This window comes from Pogona vitticeps, chromosome 5 (assembly GCF_051106095.1).
Source record: "Pogona vitticeps strain Pit_001003342236 chromosome 5, PviZW2.1, whole genome shotgun sequence".
Taxonomy (NCBI): Eukaryota; Metazoa; Chordata; class Lepidosauria; order Squamata; family Agamidae; genus Pogona; species Pogona vitticeps.
In genome coordinates this window covers 70,399,691-70,417,500 of record NC_135787.1, presented here as the reverse complement: position 1 = coordinate 70,417,500, position 17,810 = coordinate 70,399,691, and the positions used below count along the sequence as shown (strand labels likewise).

General features: G+C 40.1%; 1 long non-coding RNA gene across 1 annotated transcript in view; it reads right to left on the bottom strand.

Moving 5' to 3' along the window:
- The window catches only part of LOC144589615 (uncharacterized), a 33,445-nt gene that overhangs the window by 716 nt on the left and 14,919 nt on the right, over positions 1 to 17,810 (bottom strand). The window contains exons 1-2 of the long non-coding RNA XR_013545837.1: positions 1,842 to 17,810; positions 1 to 476 (exon numbers count right to left, since the gene is read on the bottom strand). The exon at positions 1 to 476 is cut by the window's left edge and continues 716 nt beyond it; the exon at positions 1,842 to 17,810 is cut by the window's right edge and continues 14,919 nt beyond it. This is a non-coding gene — a long non-coding RNA (uncharacterized LOC144589615). The remainder of the gene's footprint in view (positions 477 to 1,841) is intronic.

Sequence of the window (17,810 nt, the reverse complement as noted above, 5' to 3'; positions counted from 1 at the left end):
AAGGCATATCAACAATCTTCAGTTTTTATGAGGGCTCTTTGTAGGAGTTTGTTGGAGAGCTGGCCTGACTATGTTGCTCTTCTTAGAAATTTCCAAGCGGGTCACCATGTTACTGAGTTGCAGCAAAAATGAGAAAGACTCTTATGGTGCTTTAAAGATGAAGAACACAGTCCTAACTACCCAAGATGGCTGAGGGTTAGTTGAGCTGACACTGCAGTACACGAACCTGTATTGAAACCAAATACCACAATGGGTGCTGGAAATCATTTTGGACTGGTCTTGACATGAACTAGCTGTGTGCTATTGTAGTGGCACTATCCCTGAGGTGGAGGAGGTCTGAATGTGGTATGAGTCAACTCCTCCCTCACCTTGCCCCTTCTCTGCCTGTTTTCTTCTTCTTCTTCTTCTCTGCCCCTTCCGTCTGATCATAGCAAGCACAGCAGTTATGTCTGCAGCGCTTGTTTGCCTGCAGATCTCTGAAATCAATACAAGGGGAAGAAACAAGTCATAATAGCTTTTAGAAGCCAGTCATCATCTACCATCCTCTAATACTTTTTCCTCTCCCGTTCCTCATATCTCTCTTCTTAATCTCCTGACAAGATATTTGCTACTTGAGGTAAAGACAAGATGGTGCCCCTTCTCCATTCCATATACAAGAGCTATCTGGACTGGTAGCACAATGGTTGTTGTGGGTTTTTCAGGCTCTTTGGCCGTGTTCTGAAGGTTGTTCTTCCTAATGTTTTGCCAGTCTCTGTGACCAGCATTTTCAGAGTTTCTGACTTCTGTTCTCTGAAGATGCCGGCCACAGAGACTGGTGAAATGTTAGGAAGAACAACCTTCAGAACACGGCCAAAGAGTCCGAAAAACCCACAACCATTAGATCCCGGCTGTGAAAGCCTTCACTAATACATGGTAGCACAATCTTACTTTACAGTAAGGATAGTTTCTAGGGTTGCTAGATTGGCAGCATCCCATTTCTTTTATGACTTATGGGTAAAGAACTTGTGATGGCACAGGAAGAGGCGCTCCAGATGTCACAAGGCAGGATCTTCTTATGTCGTGGGGTGAAGCAAGCAAGGGTTTAGAGGAGGGTTGGAACTCCTTACGGGCCAGCAGATTTTGGAAATGAGCAAGAGAGGAATCCAGATAAATGGGGCCAGAATCTAGGTCTATCCTAGCTAACTGGGCAGGATGACAGTCTGGAACCATGGGGGAGGGGGGAGAAGGAAAGCCCTACTTATTTGACAGCTAGTCCAGCAGGGAAATGTGCCCAGCTGTGGCAGCAGCAGTTGCTACCATTCTTGCTTAGGCTTGAATCTCACACAGTCCACTGATATACAGTATAATGATTTTTTTTTTCAAAGCTCCAACTTGCTGCTGAGACTCGTGATAAGATCAGCGAATATTTTCCGCTCTGTTGCTGCCAAGATATGTGCAACAAGAAGGTTCACAGGTTGTAATGTCTCCCTGCTCCCTTCTTTGTGACCAGTGTGATGACAGACTGAAATATATACACCCACTGGCTCTCCCCAGACCCCTTACTTCACTCCTGTTCTTTTTGGTGTGCCAGGGTTGTGCAAGCAACACTGCTATTTAATGTTATAAGAACGAGCTATTTAATGTAATAATTCTTTTTTATATTTATTGGTTTGTCTTATGTGTTTGTAAGCTGCCTAGAGTGGTGGCAAGACCAGATAGGTGGGATATAAGTAAGTAAGTAAGTAAGTAAGTAAGTAAGTAAGTAAGTAAGTAAGTAAGTAAGTAAGTAAGTAAGTAAGTAAGTAAGTAAGTAAGTAAGTAAGTATAAATAAATAAATAAATCACAACACTGATACAATCACCTTTGTGACAGTCCATGAACCTTGTAATGGATATAGATGAGTGTCCAGGCTTTGAAGCCACCACCTCAAACACAAAAATAAATCATCTTCTTCTCCATTCACTCTGAGATTCATTTCTCCACTTCGAGAAGCACAGCGATATCCCAAGACTCCAGTCAGTGCCTTGAAACTTGGCAATCCTAATTTAATGTCCTCTGTCACATGTGAGGCAAGAGTCTCGTTTAGGAGGACCAGGACAGAACATGTAACACATACAGCTTTTGTCCTCTAAAAGAGGGGAACAGCCAGGGTCGCAAGATAGAGGGAGGAAAACCAGGGGCTGGCAGGGCCATCTCCCAGCACGTGCAGCCTCAGGCAGTCACCTGACGTTGCCTGATTATAGGGCCGCTGCTCTTTACCTCAGTGCAGATGTTTTAGCCAGATAATTTTCCATGGTCAGTGTTTTGGCTTGTGATGTCTGGGAAGAGATAACAAGGTGCTAATTCCTTTGGACTTACTGGCTGCTAGTTGATACCCTGAGCTCTGAGGTGTTGTGGACAATTGCTAGCTACTGTAAACAAAGAGCTATTGCACAGTCTTTTCAACTAGAGTCCTTTTGTTTAGTCTTTGAACTGACCCTGTTTTGCTAACGTCTTCTCAGTACAAGAAGGCTGCCCTCACCATTTCCATTTCAGATTATAGGGAAGAAAGCAGATCCTCTCCTGCTGGAATTTTTTAGTAATTAGTCTTACTTACAACTATGTTTATTTTGTCATGATGGGCATATGCTTTTGACTGATTTGAGCTTACTAAATTTGGGTATACAGTACCTAACTATGGGATCTTCTCATAAATTGCCTACATTGTAAGCTCTTCTTCTAAGGTCTTTCTCTGGGTCTTCCCACATGTTGAACTCAGGCAAGTGGTTACAAGAGAGAGGGTGTTCTCATTTTAACCCCTCCTCCCATTTCAGAGTTCAGAACATGGCATTTAAAAAAAAAGAACTTGTTTCACATATTGGCTGAAATCCTGTTGCACAGTTACAAAAACAGTGTCACTATCACTATTCCCACGTGGTCCCTGCTTGTTTCACCAAACAAAGAGCTCAAGCTACGTGCCCCTCAGCTGCCACCAGTTGATTACATAAACATTACCTAATATTTTTATTCTTTTTACTACATCAACATTACCTAATATTAATGATAGATGACCAGGCCATATATTATTTTAAAAGAACCAAATAGAAATTGGTTATTGTGGGTTTTTCGGGCTCTTTGGCCGTGTTCTGAAGGTTGTTCTTCCTAATGTTTCGCCAGTCTCTGTGGCCGGCATCTTCAGAGGACAGGAGTTAGAACCTCTGAAAATGTTGGTCACAGAGACTGGCGAAACATTAGGAAGAACAACCTTCAGAACACAGCCAAAGAGCCCGAAAAACCCACAACAACCATCAGATCCCGGCTGTGAAAGCCTTCGAGAATACATCAAATCGAAATTGTTTATTGATACAGGTGTTGACAGAACAAGCAATGTTGTTAACTCTTAAACAAACATTCTCCTTTTCCACTCTCAACCATCACTCCTCTGACCAAATTCCAAAACTCTTTATCTTTCTAACTCAAAACTCCCAATCTCTCTATCTCCATATCTTGTGACTCCACCCCTCCAGCACTCCCATTGGTCTATGCAGATAGCGCTTGAATATTCATGACCTGGGCGGACACCACAGTCTTGTTTAGACATGAATTGCATTAAGAATTCTCCATAGACCTTATGTATTGCACACCAAGTTGTGTGACCCTGGATGGATATTCTTAATTTACAGCAATTCACTTCCAAAAGTTATGCTATTTGCATAACTGCACAACAGGATTTCAGCCATTGAGTTACTCATTTCATCTTGACATCCAGGTTGCCATTATTTTGTCATTGACTGTACAAATAATCCACGGTTTTGTGTGTTAGCAATCAATCACATTCCTCTTCTAGCATTTTCCTCTTCCAGCACCCAGACATTTGTTTCCCTCACCTGGAGAAGCACAGCATGGTCCTTACCACCAGTCCAGAAAAATACACAGAAGTACTCTTGGCCTTATCTATCTCCTGAGAAATCTCTATGTGGGACAAGAAGCAACAGTTAGAACTGAATATGGAACAACTGATTGTTTCAAAATTGAGAAAGGAGTACAACAAGGCTGTATATTGTCTTCCTGCTTATTTTATTTATTTATTTATTTATTTATTTATTGAATTTATATCCTGCCCATCTAGACATAGTCTACTCTGGGCGGCTTACAACAAAGTAGAATTAAAACAATTCAAACACTCAATACAACCACAATTTAAGCCTAGTAATAATAGTGTAGCTCAAGATGGAAAAGCAATGAAATGAAAAAGTAAAGAAAGAAAATTAAAATAAGAAGTAAAGCTCAAGTATTGACAATGGGGAAGCCCTACCTGAAGAGCCAGGTCTTAAGTTGACTCTTGAAAACACCCAGCGAGGCAGCCTGGCGAATCACAGATGGAATACTATTCCATAGTAGAGGGGCCACTGCCGAGAAGGGTGGATTTCTTGTTCTTTCTTTCTGGGCCTCCCTCGGAGTAAGGCCCCCTCAACCATCCCTCCTGACTGTGACAAGTGATATGAGTAGATCTATATGGGAGAAGGCATTCCTCCAAATAACGAGGTCCTAAACCATTTAGGGCTTTATATGTCATAATTAGAACTTTGAAATCAATGCGGAAATGAATGGGCAGCCAATACAAAGCAGCCAGTGTGGGAGAGATATGCTGATGTTTTCTCATCCCACTAAGAGGTTTGGCTGCCACATTCTGCACCATTTGAAGCTTCCACCTCAATCTCATATATTTACCTTATATGTAGAATACATCATGCAAAAGGCTGGACTGGAGGAATCCCAAACCAGAATTAAGATTGCTGGAAAAAATATCAGCAATCTCAGATATGCAGATGATACCACTCTAACGACAGAAAGTGAAGAAGAATTAAAGAACCTATTAATGACAGTGAAAGAGGAGAGCGCAAAAAAACAACAACACTAAGATCATGGCCACTGGTCCCATCATCTCCTGGCAAATAGAAGGGGAAGAACTGGTCGTCTATCATTAATATGGAGGCAGTGACAGATTTTACTTTCTTGGGCTCCATGATAACTGCAGATTATGATGCAGCCACGAAATTAAAAAATGCCTGCTTCTTGGGAGGAGAGCAATGACAAACATAGACAGCATCTTAAAAAGCAGAGACATCACCTTGCCGACAAAGATCCACATAGTCAAAGCTATGGCTTTTCTAGTAGCGATGTATGGAAGTGAAAGCTGGACTATAAAGAAGACTGACTGCCAAAGAATTGATGCTTTCAAGTTGTGGTGCTGGAGGAGACTCCTGAGAGTCCCCTGGACTGCAAGGAGATCGAACCTATCCATTTTGAAGGAAATCAAGCCTGAGTGCTCACTGGAAGGACAGATCCTGAAGCTGAGGCTCCAAATACTTTGGCCATCTTATAAGAAGAGAAATATCCCTGGAAAAGACCCTGATGTTGGGAAAGTGTGAACACAAGAGGAGAAGGGGATGACAGAGGACGAGATGGTTGAACAGTGTCAGCGAAGCAACCAACATGAATTTGACCCAACTCCGGGATGCAGTGGAAGATAGGAGGGCCTGGCATGCTCTGACCCATGGAGTCACGAAGAGTCGGACATACCTTAACGATTAAACAACAACTCTTGGCCTTCCCTCTGGTAACCTGTTCTAATATTGCAGATGGAAATGTTTGTAAAAATTAGAGGTGTGCAGATTTATGTTTTTGGACTGAAACTCCCAGAGTTCCCCACTGAGCAGCACCAAGCATTTTGGAAGTTGTAATCCAAAGCCACAGACCTGTATGCCTCTAGTAAAAATACAAAAGATAAAAACAAAACACTACTTCCTAATCAGAATTTATAAGAGAATGACCTAAAACCTGAAAAAATTCTGTCAAAATGGTTCTAAAAATGCCTTAAAGTGTTCTTTAAAACAAAAATGTTTGAAAACAGCTAGGTGTTACTTTTTAAAGCTCAAAAGTAATTCTAGAATATCTGATGGTTCTGATGGGATCTGATGTGGGACAAACCCACAACAACCAATTCTAGAATAGTTATATTACTTATAAGGTAATATACTACTTAAATTACTCATAAGGTAACTAGTTACAGGTAACCACGTTACTTGTAATGAGTTAGGTCCAGGCTCTTTTTCATTTGCGAGCTATCATAACCAGAGAAGCTCATCCATTGCTGATTTTTATGTTTTTTTAAAGCACAAAATGAAGTATCTAAAAAGTAGTCCGCGTTTTTCTCCTAATCCCAGCTTAGATGAGTGCTATTGTTATTCATGTGCTTATCCTGAGTGAATCTATGGAGATTCTATAAAATGTCGTCATATAGCAATAGGTTGTATATTTTAACTGTAATATATATATAATAATAATATTTGAATATATCTGCTGGTCAGTGACCATAATATCGATCGATTGATCGGTCAGTCAGTCAGTCAGTCAGTCAATCAATCAATCAATCAATCAATCAATCAATCAGTCAGTCAGTCAGTCAGTCAGTCAGTCAGTCAGTCAGTCAGTCAGTCAATCAATCAATCGCTTATATTCCCCTGCTATTTGTAATATTATTTTCTCATATTTATTTTCTTTTATTGGTTGTTGATGCTACTTCAGTATTTTTATAACCACCAATGAATTATAAATGATGGGGCAGAGTCTCAGAGATATGCAATGAGTTGGACAAGCCCAAATGATCCAGGACAGCAAAATCTGGATAAACTATGAAAAGGATCTAAAAAGATCTGTCCTAAATGGGTAAATGGCCACAAAGTGGGAAATGTAAAGATTCACATATAAAGTGAAGAACATTGGGGCAAAAATATTGTGTTCACAGAGTCATTGGTGGTGTTTGAACTGGTTCCAACAATAAAGCAAGTCCTATGCTAAGGTTTATTATGAAAGAGATCAAAAATAAAATGACAAATATACTTTTATATATACTTACTTCATAGATTTGGTAATGACACAGTACTGCAATCTCAAAAATGTTATTTGGATCTAGACAAATTGCAGGAAATTGTGGGGAAAATTTTGAACGGGCTGCTGGAGTAGCTTTTCCTATATGAAAGAATTAAAATATCTGAAACTTCGGTTGAGAAAAACAATGCAGTGGGGACATGATAAGTATGTGCATAAATTATGTATGTTCTACAGAAAGTGTAGAGAGGATATCATTCCCCTTCTCCTATAATACTAGGACTCAGGATCGTCCAGTATATTCACAAGAGAAGGAAAATAGGTCCTTCTCTTTGTCAGACAGAAGGAATACAGTAAAAGCAATGCAGTATTTATTTCTATACAGGGCATGTGTGTGCAGTCCTTCTTTTTGAAGAAGTGGATTTTGATCCATGAAAGATCACACGAAAATAAATCTGTTAGAAGTGCCACAATGTTCTGCCTTATTTCACACAGCATTTTCACACAGTGATTAATTAAATAATGGATTAACTCACAAGTGGGGATGGCCACAAACTTAGATGACCCTAAAAGAAAATTACACAAAAAAAGGGATTATATGTCTATTCAGAGGAAATATAAATCCTGAACAGACCCTGAAATACTCTTTGGGAGCTTCCGGGAGTTGTAGTCCAAAAAAGGAATGAAGCTCTAGAACACCAGTCACAAAGGAAGGAAAGAAGGGGAGGAAGCTACTGCCTTCTAAATTCTACTTGCAGGTTTCTCAAAATTATCTGTGGGAAACAGAGAAAAGCAGTGAGGACCATGTTAGCACATAACAAATCCCAAACTACAAACAGAGATGATACTGTAAATAACAGTAATTGAGTGCCATCAAGTCTATTCTTATTTATGGCACCCCTTTCCAGATATAAAGTCTTCAGACGTATTTCACTTCTGAGTACAAGACATGTCCAGTGTGAATTACCACTGCATCTCCTACCCTAGGTAGCACTAAACTAATAACATTAAAAAAAAAACTTTTTACTGTATAAACAAACGACTCTAGAGTGAGCCTGAAGGAAATAATGCTGAACCATTATAGTCAATAGGACATGCCCCTCTCCACAGCCATAAAGGAGTAATGTAGTGAATATACAACCCAAAAAGTGGGACAAAACAGTGTGAGCAAAGAAAATGCCCCCCCCAAAAAAAAGAAGGGAGGGGAATGACTCTGCCAACTGAACAAAGTGTACCAAATACACTGTGATTAGACTAAGCACTAAGGTCATGCCGTCAACAGAAGAAGGGGAAAAAAATCAACATTAACAACAAGAATCAACATGAAGATAAATGGACAAATGTTTGTCTGGTAATGCTGTGGGTAGACTTTTTGTCTCCGTGAGAGGAACTTTTCTTTGGTTGCCATCACAGAATTTCATTATTGTAAGAAGACAGTTAAGAATATATTATATTCTTCTAAGGATTTCACTGACTTTTCCCCATTCAGAGACCCATGGAAGAAGCAGGCAAGAGCTGGGGCAAGTTACCAAAATGGTTGGCTGGAAGATTCCAGGAATTACAGTACAAAAAGATAAAATTTTCAAGTTCCCTCGTTACATAGCTCACAGATTGAGGCCCCAGACTTCTAAACATCCACTCTTCTATCACTTCATATTTCTCGTTTGTTTGTTTTTAAGCACAGTCAAATTATTACTGACTAAAAAAATAAAGATTATTGTGATCTGTGCAATAGGTATTTTATAGTAGTATTAATGTACAGGATCTCTGTAAAGTTAATTCTAAATAAACATTGGACATTTGAGACACACAAAAAGTGATTCTTTTTTTCTTATTATGAATATAGATATTAATATAGATATTTCTTTATTCGCTGAGTAAATATTATTTCCTTCTTTTAAAAACTGACACTTTATAAACTTTCCGTCCTCCCCACATCTTTGTTTGCTTCAGTGAGCCATTATAAATAATAATGATTTTATAATCATCTAGCCCTTTCAAGAGTTCATGTGACTCTGAATATTAAGGAAATTAAAGACCAAGAATGAGCTTGTCAGCAGATTTGGCTGCTCCTTCTTCCACCACCAGCCTGAGGAAATCAAGATCTCATATAAAGATTTCAGTTATATTTTCACATAGAGAGCTCTTTTAATACCAAAGAGACTGTTTGTTTGGATTTGATTCCACCAGCCCCAGTGTAGCTCCATGTTGTCATGAAAAAAACATCGGCCTGCACCAGGAGCAGTGTTTGCATCCATATTTCCATCACATAGCATTTATTAGGCTACTAACCACACAGAAAGTGTCAAATCCTGTTGCAGGCCTGGGATGTTTTGATTGATAGCTGCTGGGGCATCATTGCTAAGATACTAAGCTACAAAGCAAGCTGTCCCTAGCTGAATCTCACTTCTGCCATACAGTTGTGAGGTAAGTTAGGGGTGCCACTCCCTCTTAGGTTTAGCACATGCACGTGCATGGACGTGCGCATGCGCGCGCACACACACACACACATGTACAGGCACATAGAGACACACTCCACTCTGCAGTGGTACCTAACAATAGAGACTTACAGGGCTGTTGTAAAGATTGCTTATAATGAAACTGATAAAAGCAAAATGCACATGAAGCCCTTTAAACACTTGGAAGACTAGCTTTATGAACATTAAGTAATTATAAAGGCAAGGGCAAATTAAATGCAAAGCTTTGGTGCTGTTATTTCTCCATGTTTCCAAATTGGGAAAGCAGACATGTACAGACAGAGCAACACATACAAACATGTGCAGCAATTGCTTGAGGGCATTTTTAACTCATCAGCATAAGAAAGCAGGAAAGTAAGTCTAAATGTCATTGCAGAACAACCCAAATTAAAAGAGCACACATTGTATTTTTAAATCTTACGGAAAATGTGCTGAAGATTAGGTTGCATACTAATAAATAAGACAGCACTTATCTGAAATTGGAGATGTATAAATCATGCCTCAGGAAAGGAAAATGACATTAAGCAGTTTTAGGCATAAATTAACTAGCACATATATATTGGAACTGATCTTGCAGCACCTGCCAGTAACCAAAAGGGAATTACAAAGTAAGACTAAAGTGGGGAGTGGAGGTCATTTTTAAACATATGTCTTATGGGGGAGTCAGATTCTTCATGCGAGCCAGCAGAACAGAATACAAGTTTACAAGTAAAAGATTCAGATATTAGTAATGATCCTGAAGCAGATTTGCATAATAAATTATTTTTGCGCCATTATTTTCAACAGAAACATTTTGTCTGTGCCATTTCATTACATCTTTTCTTTAATCATTTCTCAAGGCTGCCTGAGTAAATCTCATTTTCTCATCTCTGGAGCGACAATTATTGTACAAAATGATTCATTTGCTACGGTGGCATCTGTAAAAGAGATCACCGTATCACTGCGGTGGCAACTACTGCTAAGTTGTTTTCATGGCCTACATGTTAAAATGGTTTTATCAATTGTGTCAAAACAACTGGTTAACAATGACAGGGACCACTATAGTTACTGGCAAAAAGGCAGGATGAGTAATCAGTGACTGTGGTGAATGTTAGGGATATGCTAGGTAAAGGTTCCCCTTGACATTTAGTCCAGTCGTGTCTGACTCTAGGGCGCAGTGCTCATCCCCATCTTCAAGCCATAGAGCCAGTGTTTGTCCATAGACAATTTCCATGGTCACGTGGTCAGTGAGACTAGACACAGAACACCGTTACCTTCCCACTGTGGTGGTACCTATTTATTTACTCGCATTTGCATGCTTTTGAACTGCTAGGTTGGTGGGAGCTGGGACAAGCGATGGGAGCTCACTCCGTCATGTGGATTCGATCTCACGACTGCTGGCCTTCTGACCTTGCAGCACAGAGGCTTCTGCAGCGCCACCACATCCCTTGCAGTCCCTTACAAGGGATGTGCTAGAGTGGGCTAAATGGGGCCCTTCAGTGTTGCATAAAAATCTGGTGTGTCGTGTGGGGTGACTGTTGTATCCACATAGCATACACACCTTGAGAGACCCTATTTGGCCCACCTCCCTTCCAAACAAAAAGAAAACAAGATAACAACTCCCCTCCTTTATCCTTCTTGTCTCTTCCTACTTCTGAGATAAAGTTTTCAATTTAAAATTTTCTTTTTCTTAAAGATACAGCGCACCAGAGCCATGCTAATAGGCGGGGGGGGGGGACTTTGTCACTCATATAATGAACATTAGCTGTATGACCTGGGCCATATAGGGAAATATAAAACTTCCATTGAGTATCACTTGAGGTATCTTCTTCTTGGTCCTCACAAGGAAAATCCCCCCCTCCAATTCCGTGGAATTTACTTCAGCCTGGGAAATGGACAGCATACTGGGCCAGCCCTACCATAAGATAAAGTGAACTGGGCAGCTTTAAGCAGTTGATTTTGGATATCCGGAAAAGACAGAAATGATTAGCTTATCAATTTATTACTGGATTTTTATTTCATGAGAAGGGGAACAATATATGGAAGAAAAGTAGTTTCAGCTAGTGACAGGATTCAATTGTACTTATTGTACTTTTAAAATTTATTATATAATGTTTTTATATTTTTGTGTTGCATATTGTAAATTGTTCGGAGACTAGCAACACTAATGGGGTGACAAAGAAATGGAAATAAATAAATATATACATGTATACACACACATACAGTCTGATCTGCATTAACAATAGTCTGATGCAGTTTACAAAGTCTGGTCAATGGTCAATGGTGTGTTTTGTGTCTCTGTGGAGAAACTTGCTAATGCAGTGGTAGTAGTGGCTGTTGCCACCTCTATAGTTGGTCGTTACTGGCCCAGGTACATGTAGATTTTTTCCCCATATGCATATTCCTTTGCAAATGTTGTAGCTATATCATAGAAGTGAATCACTTCCAAGGGCCTAGGTGTTGCTCCACTGATGTGATAGGGACGTTGTCAGATAAAACTTAAGGGCAGAAATCTTAAGATACATTCGAAGTGACAATGGAACAAGAATAAAATTCAGCAATTACATATCTGGCATATTATTAATTGAATGTTGCTGTTAATTTCACTAGTATATTAAACAGCTTCCATACATATACTGAAGTATTGTTATGAGTCATGGCTTAGGGATCGACCACACTGCAATTTATCCTCCTGTTTGAGTGACAGTTATCACTGTTGGTTTTGAGTTATTTTCCAATGACTACATGACACATAGGTTACCGTGAGTATTCTCAAACCTTTTGCATGGTCAACTGCTTGGCTAGACGGCTCAAAGAGGCAGTGGCAGGTGTGTCACAAGGAACATCGAGATTGATGATGGTATGGCAATACAGCGGGAACATCCCACTCCAATAAGCACCTCCTGTCTTCCTTCAGAATATTTTCCCCCTGTTTTTTTAATGCTTCTGTCAAATGTAGCACTACACTGTCGTAATTGCTTTTCTGAATTATTTGGAGAGAGCATGTAGATGTTTGTAATTTGCTGGATTGGAAAGGGAGGGGGAGAGACCAATACGGTGGCCATCTTTGATCCCCATTCTGTTGAGTCTTTGTTTTAAATTTTAACAACAATAATAATTTAAAAGAAAGTATTTTAGAGAGAGGGAACTTGCAGGGAATGTATTTTCTTCTCTTTGATCAGTCTTGATCAAGTCAAATCAGACAGTTCTCTCTCTCTCTCTCTCTCTCTCTCTCTCTCACACACACACACACACACACACACACACACACACACACACACACACACACACACACACACACACACACACAATTTTTAAATCAAAGCATTTCCTTTTCCTCTGGATCTTTTCTGTTTCTATCAAACCACTAAGGAAAAAAAAATTCTGGCATACCTGGAAAAGCTACCCTCTCCCAACAATACGAAGAGAAAAGAGCAATTAAATGAATGTACACATGCACACATATTCACACATGTCATTATATAGCTAATCCTGACTTCTGTTTATATAATACTTCTAGAAGTACTGCCATCATCATAATAAATTATCCTATTCCCATCAGGCAGACTAAACTTTTAGTTACTGTAGTTCTGCTCTTCACTAGGCTGATAAATTCTCATATCACAGTGGTTCTTAACCTTGGGTTACTCAGGTGTTTTTGAACTGCAACTCCCAGAAACCCCAGCCAGCACGGCTGGTGTTGAAGGCTTCTGAGAGTTGCAGTCCAAAAACACCTGAGTAACCCAAGGTTAAGAACCACTGTCATATTAGACCAGTGCTGCATCACCTGTCAGCTCTTAATTATCTTAGAACTCTAGTGCTGGAAGGAACCCTTTGGATCATAGTAAAATAAATAAAATAAATAATAAATAATAAATAGTGTTAAAAAGGGAAGAAGTTGAGAGGGTGGATGGATGAAGAAGAGGGATGAAAGGATTGGATGGTGAAGAGGGCGATGTTAATAAGGTGGGAGACTGTGATTCAGTTGAAGATTTTTGTTATTAGAAGGTGCAGTTGTGAACAACAACAATTTCAGTAGTGGAAACTGCCAGGAGCATGGTATGAAATACTAAAAATCAACCCAAATCAACAGGTGACAGCTTCCCTGCGTAGCTGAACTCTTAGTTTGTTTTTATGAGTACTGGATTTTGACTAGGTAGAGTAGTTCAGCTTTCATCTCAGCATCATCAGTCTCCCTAGGCTCTTGTGAGGATAAAGCTGGGAGGACCACATATAAAACAACCTGCGCTCTCTGGAGACAGGCTGTAAAACAGCAGCAGCAGCAGCAGCAATTTTAAATGTTTCTGGGAATGTAAAAAAAAAGGCTTTGTTGAATCATAGAATAATGGAGTTGGAAGGGGCCTATAAGGCCATCGAGTCCAAACCCCTGCTCAGTGCGGGAATCAGAATCAAAGTAGATCTGACAGATTGTTGTCCATTTTTCTTTTGAATGCCTCCAGTGTTGGGGTGTTCACCAGCTCCTGAGGCAATTGATTCCATTGTTGTAATGCCCTAAAAGTTAGGACGTTTTCCCCCAATATTCAAAATCTGGCTTCCTGTAACTTGAGTCTTTTATGACACGTCCTGTGTTCTTGGATGATCAAGAATAGATCCTTCACCTCCTCTGTATGACTATCTTTCAAGTATTTGAAAAGTGCTGTCATATCCCCCCTCAGTCTTCTTTTCTCAAGGCTAAACAAGCACAGTTGTTTCAGTCTTTCCTTATAGGCTTTGGTTTCCAGTCCCATGATCATCTTTGTTGCTTTCCTCTGGACTTGTTCCAGTTTGTTGGCATCGCTCTTAAAGTGTGGTGTCTAGAACTGGACATAGTACTCTAGATGAGGTCTAACCAGTGCCAGATACAAGGGGACTAGTACTTCACAGGATTTGGAGACTATATTTCTGTTAATGCAGCCTAACATACCATTCACCTTTTTAGACATGCAAACTTGCTTCAACTTTGGATATCTGGGGAAAGAGGGAAAAAAACAACTATAAGCAGTTCCAGACATGGTGGAGAAAGATGTGAGTTTTTAGCTTAATCAGATTCAGAAGCAGCCTAGGGTGGTGGGTTATCCGTGCAGCTGTTTTGAAGACATGGTGCAGAGCTGGTGGTTATACTGCATTATTAAGAAACTGGTTATTGTGGGTTTTTTGGGCTCTTTGGCTGTGTTCTGATTGCTCTCTTGCTTATGAGTGTTTCCAGTCTCCAGGTCTGTCTGTCTGTTTCCTCCCCGTAGAGGCGTTCAATGTATCCGCGAAGGCTTTCACGGTGGGGATCTAATGGTTGTTGTGGGTTTTTCAGGCTCTTTGGCCATGATCTGAACACGGACAAAGAGCCCGAAAAACCCACAACAACCATTAGATCCCCACCGTGAAAGCCTTCGCGAATACATTAAGAAACTATTAACTTCTGTTATGTTCTGTTTATTAACTCAGAATAGATTGTGGATATCCAACATAGTGCCTGTGGGTGCCATGACACTGGAAGACTCCTTCCATGGTACTCATCAAAGTCCTGCTTCTCCTCCCCTTCCCCTTCCCCACGCCAATCTGCAATGCTTCCAAGTGAATCCCCTGGCTTGTAGCCACTTGCCACCTCCATGTTCTTTCCTTCAAATGCCTCTGAGTTCTGTGTGGATCCAGAGGAATCCGTAAGGAGAAAAGATGGATAGTGGCAGCAGATCAGGCACATCAGCACACCAGGCCGCCTGTTAACCTCTATGCAGTTTCTTGGGCCAACATTTTTTTAGCTTGCCAGCTTCCTTTTTGGGGGTGTTTTGTGGATGGTGTTTTTGTATGCATGGTGGCAACCATTTTGTGATGGCACCTCTGACAACATTCCAAATGAACCCACTGGTCCCATATTGTGGGGGGGGGGGGCTGAAATAGCTATTACAAAGACCTCATAATTCTTCAGTATTCCTTCATGGAAAGCGTAGCAAAGCTTGTGGTTCTACCACTGGCCTTTTCATTGCCTTTAGAAGTTTCTTTATCCCCCTGTCTTTCTTTAAAAATAATATTGTCTTTCTCAGGCTTGAATATACTTTGGAAAAGTTAAGTTTTTGGACCCTTACCCCCACCAGTATTCTGGGAGTTGCAGTCTCCAACAGTAAGCTTGGAGATCTGTTGGGCATTCAGACCTGTAGTAACCATATTACTCACAGAAAAGGTAACTACACTAGAATAGGGTAGCCTTGGTTGTCCAAATAAATGTTGGGTGTTTTAAAAATATATCTATATAAATTACAATGGAGAATAAGTCAGAGTTCTCTAGAGTTCAAACGGACAGGCTACCTGCCATTAATAGCATTTTCCCTGAGCAGGCACTGTGCCTTGTAACCTAATGCAAATAATTGTTCTATTTACTGTTACATCTTCAAGAAATTCCTAAGTGACTACAATGTGCATTCATTTCTCTGTTTCTGTTTTTGAATGTGGATTCCTGCCAAATATAGGAATAGAATACACTAAGCATGATGAGAATATGATTATTGTAAGGATCACAGCTCCATGCCATGTCCTCAAAACTCCCTTTGCGTCTAAGAAGTGCATTAACCAAGGAGACATAGCCTAATTTTTATTATCTTTGGATGTTCAGCAGTGGATCATATGAGTGTATCTCATGCATGCCTATATATTTTGAAGAAACAGATACCCTATCTGTTGTGTGTAGTTAATACAGTGCCTCACAATGCATGACTTTCAAAATCTGGTTGGTATGCAAATTGCGCTACAGATAAAAACAGACCAAGAGGAAGGACAGACCCTTCCCTTAGACAGAGTAAGACAACTGCTCCAGTTCATGGGCAATAGGGGCAGGCTTTTTGCCATTCCTTCTGAGCCCTATTTCTTGGAAGACCTAATTATGCTCCATAGCCCATCCAGCACTCCAAAGCCAGAACTTAAATTTTAAAATCAGTTGGAATTAAACATTACAATTAGTAAATCAATGCACCACTATCAGTGTTGAAAAGACAAAACATTTCACTTTTTAAATTAACATTATTAATGCATGAATTAAAACACGGAACAGAGATTTCATTTCACATTTTGCCTCTCCAAAGATCAAGGAGCCTGTACCTCCCCTGCAAAGCTAAAATTATTATATGTACTTAACCCTGGCCCTTCTGGGCATTAAAATGCCCAGAAGCTATAGCCATAATCGGCAAGAGCTTATGCCATTTCTAAGAACTTATGTGAATTTTTCATTAAAACAATGAAATTCCCACAGTTGAAAACTATTGTTATATAAGGAAAAATTGATGACACCTAGTTTCATTTCTCTAACCTTATAAGAATATTAAAAGCATATCAGAATTTAGTTGCTACAAGATGGCTACTGAGGTCATTGTATCCAATTCCTATTGTGCCCAAATCAGTTCAAAAGTGCTGATGAAGCTTTTGATGACTCTAGAATGCTTTGCATGTCCCTTCCCCTCACACCTCTCTAGACTGAAGAAGTTGTTGTTTAGTCATTAAGTCGTGTCCGACTCTTCGTGACCCCATGAACCAGAACATGCCAGGCCCTCCTGTCTTCCACTGCCTCCCGGAGTTGGGTCAAATTCATGTTGGTAGCTTCAATGAGATTGAAGAAGTAGGGTCAGACTATTGCTGAAGTCCCAGTCAAGCTGGTAATGACTTTTCTGACTGTACAATTCCTGTCTGAAGAGAACAAATACAAAATGAAATGGCTAATGGGCATGTGAAGGAAAAAGAAAAACCTCTGTTGGTACCTGCGAGTTCTCTTTTTCTTATTGGAGAACTTGTCCTGTTGGGCTGGCTGAAAAGAACTGGAATCAAAGACTCAAATCCTGTTGGTATAATTTTTGGTGCATAAGCCAAAGAATAGATCATCATGCGGCAATGAAAAGTTTGGATTTAATTAACATTTTCCTATCCCCTGTTTCAGGATCTGAGGTTCCCTAGGAATTGCATTTGCCTTTGGGAAGCCTTTGAGAACCTCAGGATGCAGGGGGAGTCTTAATGTCGCAAAAGCAGATTGGTGCTGGTGATCCTGTTTCAGTGGGAGGCCTGCTGGTAGTGATGTTCTAATATTAAAGGCTTTCTGCCCCGCTCTGATCTCCCACAGGCTTCCCAGGGGCAAAAGGGATCCCTGGGTAATCTCCGGACCTGAAGGGACAGTAGGACTTTTTAATTTAATTAAATTTAAGATTTCTGTCACTTCATGACATCATCAACTGGCTTATGCATCATAAATTTATACCAGCAAGATTTCAGCCTTTGATTTCAGTTCTTTCTAGCGAGCCCAACAGTACAAGTTCTCCAACTAGAAAAAGAGACTCTACATGCACCAATAGAGGATATGGATAGGTAGCTAAGGGAGGAGATTTCTTTGAGACAAACTGTCCTGAAGCTAAAATACAAATGCAAAAATATGCAATAACTTTATAGACCACTAAAAATAATCATCCATGATAAAAACACCACTTTATCAGGTTTATACCAGTGTGAAGTACTTAAAAGTCCAAAAGTTCTTGGCA